The sequence below is a fragment of the Carassius gibelio genome, chromosome A8, assembly GCF_023724105.1.
Source record: "Carassius gibelio isolate Cgi1373 ecotype wild population from Czech Republic chromosome A8, carGib1.2-hapl.c, whole genome shotgun sequence".
Taxonomy (NCBI): Eukaryota; Metazoa; Chordata; class Actinopteri; order Cypriniformes; family Cyprinidae; genus Carassius; species Carassius gibelio.
In genome coordinates this window covers 3,054,690-3,064,236 of record NC_068378.1, presented here as the reverse complement: position 1 = coordinate 3,064,236, position 9,547 = coordinate 3,054,690, and the positions used below count along the sequence as shown (strand labels likewise).

The 9,547-nt window shown below is 43.7% G+C and overlaps 1 long non-coding RNA gene across 1 annotated transcript; it reads left to right on the top strand.

The window, feature by feature from the left end:
- On the top strand, positions 1 to 9,250 carry LOC128019199 (uncharacterized). Its single transcript, XR_008185099.1, has 4 exons — positions 1 to 64; positions 402 to 473; positions 8,959 to 8,986; positions 9,193 to 9,250. It is a non-coding gene; the product is annotated as an uncharacterized LOC128019199 (long non-coding RNA).
- The last annotated feature ends 297 nt before the right edge of the window (positions 9,251 to 9,547 follow it).

The following is a 9,547-nucleotide window of genomic DNA, read 5'->3' as shown; positions in this document are numbered from 1 at the left end:
AGAAATGGTCAGTGTCTTCAGAAAAAGTCCGTTAGCATCTCAACTGTAATGCTAACTACAAGAGGTAACTTTATGTGCATTTTTCACAATATATTTCGCCTACATCAGCATGAATCTGTAATTTTCTTATATATGTGTGTGTGTTTATATAATATTTTCATAATGTGTGTGTGTGTGTGTGTTTGTTTGCCTGTTAGTTATTTTGATGTCCACACTGTACTACTCGGTTAGTAAACCTAAAACTTTAAATTCTGTTATTATTCTTTTAATTTTTTTGTGTAATCTGTAAATTAATTTTCTTTTCTGCATTTCACCTCAGCTATAGTTAATTTATAATAAACCTGGCACTGTATAATAAATATTGTTGGCTTAGACAGATTGACAGATTGTTTATGTTCTAGATTCTTCCATGCTGATGGCCGTGCGTGTATCCAGCTGAAGAACATTTTTAGACATTATGAAACATATAACTAGTAAGTAATACCTCAAACATACACTACCATTCAAACGTTTAAGGGTCAGATTTATCATGTATTTACATTTACATTTATTCATTTAGCTTTTATCCAAAGCGTCTTACAGATGAAAACAGTGGAAGCAATCAAAAACAACAATTCACGAGTTCACATCTACGTATATTAATACCGTAAGTTTATGCGTATTTGGCGTGCTGTCCGGGTGGAGGGCTCCGAGCTCGGGATGTGGCCCGAACCCAGAGTACTCCCCCCGGTTGTGGTAAGAGTAGATGGATCTATAAGTGAGGAGAAATGGGGTGGAGGAGGGATGCTGAAAACTGTCAATGAACAGAGATAGGTTCTGCTGTTATTTATACCTTGTCATGAGTTGATTACTGATTGGTCTCCACTTGTGTTAATCAGGTTAATGAACTGCGACTGTTCCTCCTGAACTTTGTTATAAAACAGCATTTCACGAGTTCACATCTACGTATATTAAACCCGTAAGTTTATGCGTATTTGGCGTGCTGTCCGGGTGGAGGGCTCCGAGCTCGGGATGTGGCCCGAACCCAGAGTACTCCCCCCCAAAAACAAGAGAGCAAAAGGACAGCCGCCGGACTACGAACCCCCCAAAACGCAGAGATTTGGCGGGCTGACGTTTTTAGAAGTATGGTCGTTTGACCAGGAGATCTCGCATTGCCTCTTGCAGAAGTAGAGGAGCAGGCAGGTCCTGTTGGTTAATAGTTGAGGAAGAAGCGGTTACGATGTCGGGAAGACGGGCTCCACCGTCTGCCTGCGAGGTGTAATGATATATTGACTAGATGCGTAATGTGTCCGCTGGGAGGCTGAGGCTAGCTGGACAGATATGGGAGACGAATTATGTCCCTGCGTCCGCTGGAAGACTGGGCTTGCTGGACGAAGAACAGGAAGAGATGGATGCATACTGCGTCCGCTGAGAGACTAGTGCTCGCTGGACAGGCAGAGGAAAAATATGTATTTACGGTGTCCCCTGGGAGACTGAGGCCCAATGGACAGGTAGAAGGAATTAGATAATTACTGCATCCGCTGAGAGACTAGTGCTCGCTGGACGGACAGGGAAATCAATGGATATTTCTGCGTCTGCTGGGAGACTAGTGCTCGCTGGACAAACAGTGGAAAAATAGATGTTATTGAGTCCGCTGTGAGACTAGTGCTCGCGGACTGATAGAGGAGACAAATAGGTATTTTCTGTGTCCGCTGGGAGGCTGAGGCTCGCTGGACAGACAGAGGAAAGAAAAATAATAATGAAAAATAGATATTTACTGGGTCTGCTGGGAGACTAGTGCTCGCTGGACTGGTGGAGGAGGCAAATGGGTATTTCTGCGTCCGCTGGGAGACTGAGGCTCGCTGGATGGACAGTGGAATGAATAAATATTTACTGCGTCCGCTGAGAGACTGGTGCTCGCTGGACGGACAGTGGAAACAAATAAATATTTACTGCGTCCGCTGAGAGACTGGTGCTCGCTGGACGGACAGTGGAAACGAATAAATATTTACTGCGTCCGCTGAGAGACTGGTGCTCGCTGGACGGGCAGTGGAAACGGATAAATATTTACTGCGTCCGCTGAGAGACTGGTGCTCGCTGGACGGGCAGTGGAAACGGATAAATATTTACTGCGTCCGCTGAGAGACTGGTGCTCGCTGGACGGGCAGTGGAAACCGATAAATATTTACTGCGTCCGCTGAGAGACTCGTGCTCGCTGGATGGACAGTGGAAACGGATAAATATTTACTGCGTCCGCTGAGAGACTCGTGCTCGCTGGACGGACAGTGGAAACGGATGAACATTTACTGCGTCCGCTGAGAGACTAGTGCTCGCTGGACGGACAGTGGAAACGGATAAATATTTTCTGCGTCCTCTGAGAGACTGGTGCTCGCTGGACGGACAGTGGAAACGGATAAATATACTAGTGCTCGCTGGACGGACAGTGGAAACTAATAAATATTTACTGCGTCCGCTGAGAGACTCGTGCTCGCTGGATGGGCAGTGGAAACGAATAAATATTTACTGCGTCCGCTGAGAGACTGGTGCTCGCTGGACGGGCAGTGGAAACGAATAAATATTTACTGCGTCCGCTGAGAGACTAGTGCTCGCTGGACGGACAGTGGAAACGGATAAATATTTACTGCGTCCTCTGAGAGACTGGTGCTCGCTGGACGGACAGTGGAAATGGATAAATATACTAGTGCTCGCTGGACGGACAGTGGAAACGAATAAATATTTATTGCGTCCGCTGAGAGACTCGTGCTCGCTGGATTGACTTACTGCGTCCGCTGAGAGACTGGTGCTCGCTGGACGGGCAGTGGAAACGGATAAATATTTACTGTGTCCGCTGAGAGACTGGTGCTCGCTGGACGGGCAGTGGAAACTAATAAATATTTACTGCGTCCGCTGAGAGACTCGTGCTCGCTGGACGGGCAGTGGAAACTAATAAATATTTACTGCGTCCGCTGAGAGACTCGTGCTCGCTGGACGGGCAGTGGAAACGAATAAATATTTACTGCGTCCGCTGAGAGACTGGTGCTCGCTGGACGGGCAGTGGAAACGAATAAATATTTACTGCGTCCGCTGAGAGACTGGTGCTCGCTGGACGGACAGTGGAAATGGATAAATATTTACTGCGTCCGCTGGGAGACTGGTGCTCGCTGGACAGGCAGTGGAAACTAATAAATATTTACTCCGTCCGCTGAGAGACTGGTGCTCGCTGGACGGGCAGTGGAAACGAATAAATATTTACTGCGTCCGCTGAGAGACTGGTGCTCGCTGGACGGGCAGTGGAAACGAATAAATATTTACTGCGTCCGCTGGGAGACTGGTGCTCGCTGGACGGGCAGTGGAAACGAATAAATATTTACTGCGTCCGCTGGGAGACTGGTGCTCGCTGGACGGGCAGTGGAAACGAATAAATATTTACTGCGTCCGCTGGGAGACTGGTGCTCGCTGGACGGGCAGTGGAAACGAATAAATATTTACTGCGTCCGCTGGGAGACTGGTGCTCGCTGGACGGGCAGTGGAAATGAATAAATATTTACTGCGTCCGCTGAGAGACTGAGACTTTTAAATATTTTTTTTTTATTTTTTTTTTTGATTATGTTTGAAAACGGCGTATTATGCAGTGGCTAATGCGACTGGGAATGTGGGGCATCAAAGCTGATCATGAACCCTTGTTGAAATTCACGTCGCCTATTGTGAAAACTGAACAGCTTATTTCAGTGAAATGGCTTAACTTGATGAAATCTTTTTTTTTTTTTTTATATATATATATATATATGGGGGAGGTACAGAAAAGGCTCCTGCGGGAGCAGACACTGCTGCGGCAGTGAGGAGATACGAAAGGGGCTCCTGCGGGAGCAGCTCTGCATTTAACCCCTCCAAAGTGCACACACAGCAGTGAACGCGCACACACCGTGAACGCACACCCGGAGCAGTGGGCAACCATTTATGCTGCGGCGCCCAGGGAGCAGCTGGGGGTTTGGTGCCCTGCTCAAGGACACCTCAGTCATGGCATGGCTGGGCCGTGACTCGAACCCACGACCCTAGGGTTAGGAGTCCACTCTCTAACCACTGGGCCCTGACTTCCCCCTCCTTGACTGTGGGAAGAGTAGACAGGTTAGAAACATTTTCAACCTTTGTTCATTTTCAACCAATGTGGAGGAAGTTTTTACAGTATAAAATAAGAGGCAAAAAAAATATATATATATTTTACTATTGTAAATATGAGTTTATGACAGCGTTTATAATTAAACCACGGTAGCAATAAATTTACCGTTGTCTGAGACGTCATGAAATGTTCTTTAGTATCATGACCATAGAATGTAGTCAGGGTTCTGCAAGGTTTAGCATGGTTTCCAGAGATCTGGAGCTGATTCTGGGTAGCTCGGTGGTTTGTGACTGTTGTCTCGTGGCGCGCTGTCTTTTAAGGGGCCGTTCACCTATCACCCTTTTTTTTTTTTCTTCTTCTTCTCAGGCGCGTCCGCACCGCATCGAGTTGAAAACATCAGCGCAAGAATATCAGACCTGAACCAGGAAGTTGGCCACCAGATCACAGGGTAACCAGTTAAATTGCATGGAGACACCGGAGAGCGCCTAGATGTTCCTCTGAGGTGCTCGCTCGACCCAGTTGTGCTGCCGTGGTACACCATATCGGTTTGCAAAGGGAACAAGAGACGTTTTATTTGTCCTCTGTTTAAAGTATTCTCATACTTTTAATAACAGTGGTCTCTGTTTGTGATAGAATGCAACTTCTTCATTCGCCGTATGCCATTATGCGAGATGTAAACAGTGTGATGCGTCCACGCATTTCACGCGCGCCGTCGTATATTTGTAGTCGACGTAAACGATGATGTCGACGCGTCGTTGCAGCACTAATTAGTGGTGGAAATTATGATTCTTTCTAGAGATTCGTTCATTTTCGGTTCATTCACCAAAATGATTCGTTCAGAGATAATTTCTTCGTTTTACACAAAATATGCCAGCAGGAGGCAAAAGAGTGTATTATGTGTTATGTCTTACGTCAACGAACGCATTCACTTGTTACAAAAACTGATCTGGCTTTATTAAAATGTGTGTATAATCGCGTTCAATATATGAAGTCTAATTGAGTTGATCAGATGAACAAAGCACAGGGTTTCTTGCCTAATTAGCATTTTAATTGTTTGGTCAGACAGTTTGTATATTATATATATTCACATCCATAAATTAACCTTTCTTTTACGGTCTATGGATAAAACGTGGAGTTGCTAAATATCAAAACGAGCGTATGTGCACGGTACTGTACCTATAACTGCGCTTTGCATTTTCGAGATTGACATGCTAAAATAGCAGATTAACCTAGTTTACTCTAATTCATTTTGTTCGCGAACAAGATAAGCTATGTGCCAGTTCATTTCATTCACAAACGACATGTATCCGTTCATTCAGTTCGTTCACGAATGACATGTGTGCCAGTTCATTCATTTCACTCACGAACGATAAGATCTCTAGATCTAGTTCAGACTCATATGAAACTCGTTCATTGAAGGGCGTATTCGTTACTACATTCAACAAATCACATACTCTGTCACATCTCATACTCGAAGGCTATCGGCTCGATGTTGAGTAATTCTTTGACAGGATGAAACGGTTGTTACCCGGTTCACTGAGCTGCGCATGCGCTGCTTATAGCGCCGCGCTGCTATGAAGGGAGGAACTTTACTGAACGAGAAATATGAGTCAGTGGATAACATGAACGATTTGTTCGCCTAAAAGATTCGTTCACCTAAAAGATTCGTTCACCTAAAAGATTCGTTCAAAAAGAACGATTCATTTACGAACGACACATCACTAGCACTAATGGATACATCTGGAACACTGGTTTCACGTTGTAGTATAGACTGTGGAAACAGAGGCTTCTGAAAACTATGAGAATCATTATGCAATGAAAATCATTGTGTCTGTAAAACATACCAATAGACATGATTATGGCAATAACGTTAATTGCAGTTATGTGCTATTCACTTACAAGCAGTTCTAAAGATATTTACTTGCATGCTTTCATATTACGGTCCTAGAAAAACTCAGAATTTACTCACACTGCTGTCCTGCGGCAAAACGAGGGTATAGTGATCACGCCAGTAGATGGTGAAATATGTCCCTAAATAAATTGGTCCTGCCGGAATAATTGCATGAAACTTATGTCTGTAAAACCTCAGTGAGGTTTAAACATGCACGGTAAGGCAGATGATATCTTTGGACATTTCAGTGTGGATGATCTCAGTGTTGGCATCTATGCTAATATTTGTCTGTTTCTCTCTTGTTCCGAGGTCACCGTGGCCACCAGATCCAGTCTGTATCCAGATCAGATGGTCACTGCAGTCGCCCGGATCCAGTACGTATCCAGACCAGATGGTGGATCAGCACCTAGAAAGGACCTCTATTGCCCTGAAAGACAGCGGAGACCAGGACAACTAGAGCCCAGATACAGATCCCCTGTAAAGACCTTGTCTCAGAGGAGCACCAGGACAAGACCACAGGAAACAGATGATTCTTCTGCACAATCTGACTTTGCTGCAGCCTGTAATTGAACTACTGGTTTCGTCTGGTCAGAGGAGAACTGGCCCCCCAACTGAGCCTGGTTTCTCCCAAGGTTTTTTTCTCCATTCTGTCACCGATGGAGTTTCGGTTCCTTGCCGCTGTCGCCTCTGGCTTGCTTAGTTGGGGTCACTTCATCTACAGCGATATCATTGACTTGATTGCAAATTAAAACAGACACTATTTCAACTGAACAGAGATGACATAACTGAATTCAATGATGAACTGCCTTTAACTATCATTTTGCATTATTGAGACACTGTTTTCCAAATGAATGTTGTTCAGTGCTTTGGCGCAATGTATTTTGTTTAAAGCACTATATAAATAAAGGTGATTGATTGATCGATTGATGATGACTACCTCATAGCCTGATTTAACAAACTTTAAGCCTCCTTTCCACAGCACACGACATTTGTACAAGATTGTCGCATTTCTCCCTCTCGCGGCAGGCGTGCTTAACTTTCAAACTGGTCGTGCAGCAACTGTTACCTTGACATGTTCACCATGGTAAAGTTAATAATTTGAATGAATATAATGTATAATGTATGAATACATCGTCACAAATCAGATTACCCCCTAAATAAAAACAGTAGGTTTTATGGGGATAATCACGTAAATAATGGTTTGGTATTTCTGTCATAATTATTATGAACCACCATTTTACATAAATTATGTTGAAGAATAATGTCAAGGTTAACACAATATAGGTAATTCTGACCTCGCACCGAAAGATCACATCCGGTCGGGCGTTTGCACACGGCCTGGTCGCAGAAGTTTAAATATTTGAACGCATCCGAGGCTCAATTTGGATCTGAATTTCCACATACATATGTGATCGGAACTCCAATGGCTCTCGCACTACTTCTAGCCGCAAACCTATATTTACCGTCTTCACCTGAAAATGTATTGATTTATGACGCACGGTCTGCGCCTCTAGAGGAGGCGGCCTCAAACTGCGCCTCGGCCGGAAAGAGCCGCGGTGAAAGGCTGAGCCGCTGCGGGAAGTGAAAGAGGCTTGCTGCAGTAAGAACTGAGGAGCGGGCTGGTTGAATGCCTGCTGGTGCTGCGATTCCAGCGCTCAAAGAGTGCCCGGTCTTGATCGGATCAATCTTGGTGTCAAGCGAGGCGAGCTTGAACTTTGCACGGTCTATTGGCCACGACGTGTGGCTTGGCACGAAGAGCAGCTGTCGCGATGACGTTTGATGGTGCTCAACGGCCGTGTTTAATGATCATGGTCAGCAAAGTAGCAGATCTGAAAAATCACCGGTATGGATCTCCTTGTTGGAAGGAAAATTTCGTCTGTGATAAGATGACAGACAGCGCGAACCGGGATGCTGAAAACCGTCAATGAACAGAGATAGGTTCTGCTGTTATTTATACCTTGTCATGAGTTGATTACTGATTGGTCTCCACTTGTGTTAATGGGGTTAAATGGGGAAGTCGTGGCCTAATGGTTAGAGGGTTGGACTCCCAATCGAAGGGTTGTGAGTTCTAGTCTCGGGCCGGACGGAATTGTGAGTGGGGGTGAACAGCTCTCTCTCCACCTTCAATACCACGACTTAGGTGCCCTTGAGCAAGGCATCGAACCCCCAACTGCTCCCCGGGCGCTGCAGCATAAATGGCTGCCCATTGCTCCGGGTGTGTGCTCACAGTGTGTGTGTGTGTGTTCACTGCTCTGTGTGTGTGCATTTCGGATGGGTTAAATGCAGAGCACAAATTCTGAGTATGGGTCACCATACTTGGCTGAATGTCACTTCACTTTCACTTTCACTTCACTTATAAGTGCTATAAAAAGTCTCAGTTAGGTTAACATAGTACACCTAACATGGGATTTTAAATAATATAATAAATAAAAAGAAAACAGAATTAAAAAAAGAATAGAACAAGCTAGTTAGAGGTCTTTACACATACACACACACACACATATATACACACACACATACACAAACACACACACACACATACACATACAATTGCATAATAAATGTAAAGAAAATAGAATACAAAAAGATGTTAAAGAGTGTTAAAGTTAGAGGATCAAATAAAGGTGGAAGAGAAATAGAAAATATTATTTAAAAATTTATTTAAAATAAATATTTTATGCTCACCACTGCTGCATTTATTTGATTAAAATACAGTAAAATAGTAATATTTGAAATTACTAGGGGTGTCCTTGACTAAGGTTTTTCACTGTCGAATCAGAATTTTTGAATCTTGCCGATATTAGACTGATAGTCTAATCATATGTTTGGGGGCAGAATACACTGAGTCAAGTGAGACATTAGACAGTCATAATTACTGATCTTTACACACTGGTTAAATGTGTAATGAACACCTCACAGATACAAACGGGGTAAATAATAGTTCATCATTGATAGATCTTTTCTATTTCAGAGACTGAAAATCATTGATAAACCACAAGGTAATTGTAACTTATTGCAAGAGGAATAATAATAAGAAAAGAAAATGCATGTGTGATTTAATATTGCTTCTTATTTTTCAGTGTGTTGAAAGTTCTTTCTTGTCATCTTTGTGCATTTTCAGATGTTGTGCATATTTATGGATCAAATTATTTAACGTTGTTTAACTTTGTAACATTATAATATTGGTTGTCTTCTCTTTTTTCAGAGTTTAGCTCCAACCCCAGTTAAGCAGACCTGAGCAGCTGATCAAGGATCAGCAGAAATGGTGGTCCTCCAGCGCAGGACTGGACAACAGTGTTTTAAGTCATTCTGCCTCTTTATAGTGCATGTTCAGAACATATTGCAGGAGATCTCAACATTGTCTCTCAAGGTCCACTTACATGCAGAGTTTTGCACCAACCTGCAGTGCACCTGAAAACATTAATCAAGGTCTTCAGTTTACTAACTATAAGTCACAAACAGGTGAGTGTGATCAGGTGTGGACGTAAACTCTGGGGGTGTTTCACTCAGGTCTGTTGCTCAGTAGTCAGTGGTGAAGGGCTGCCTCAATCACAATTTTC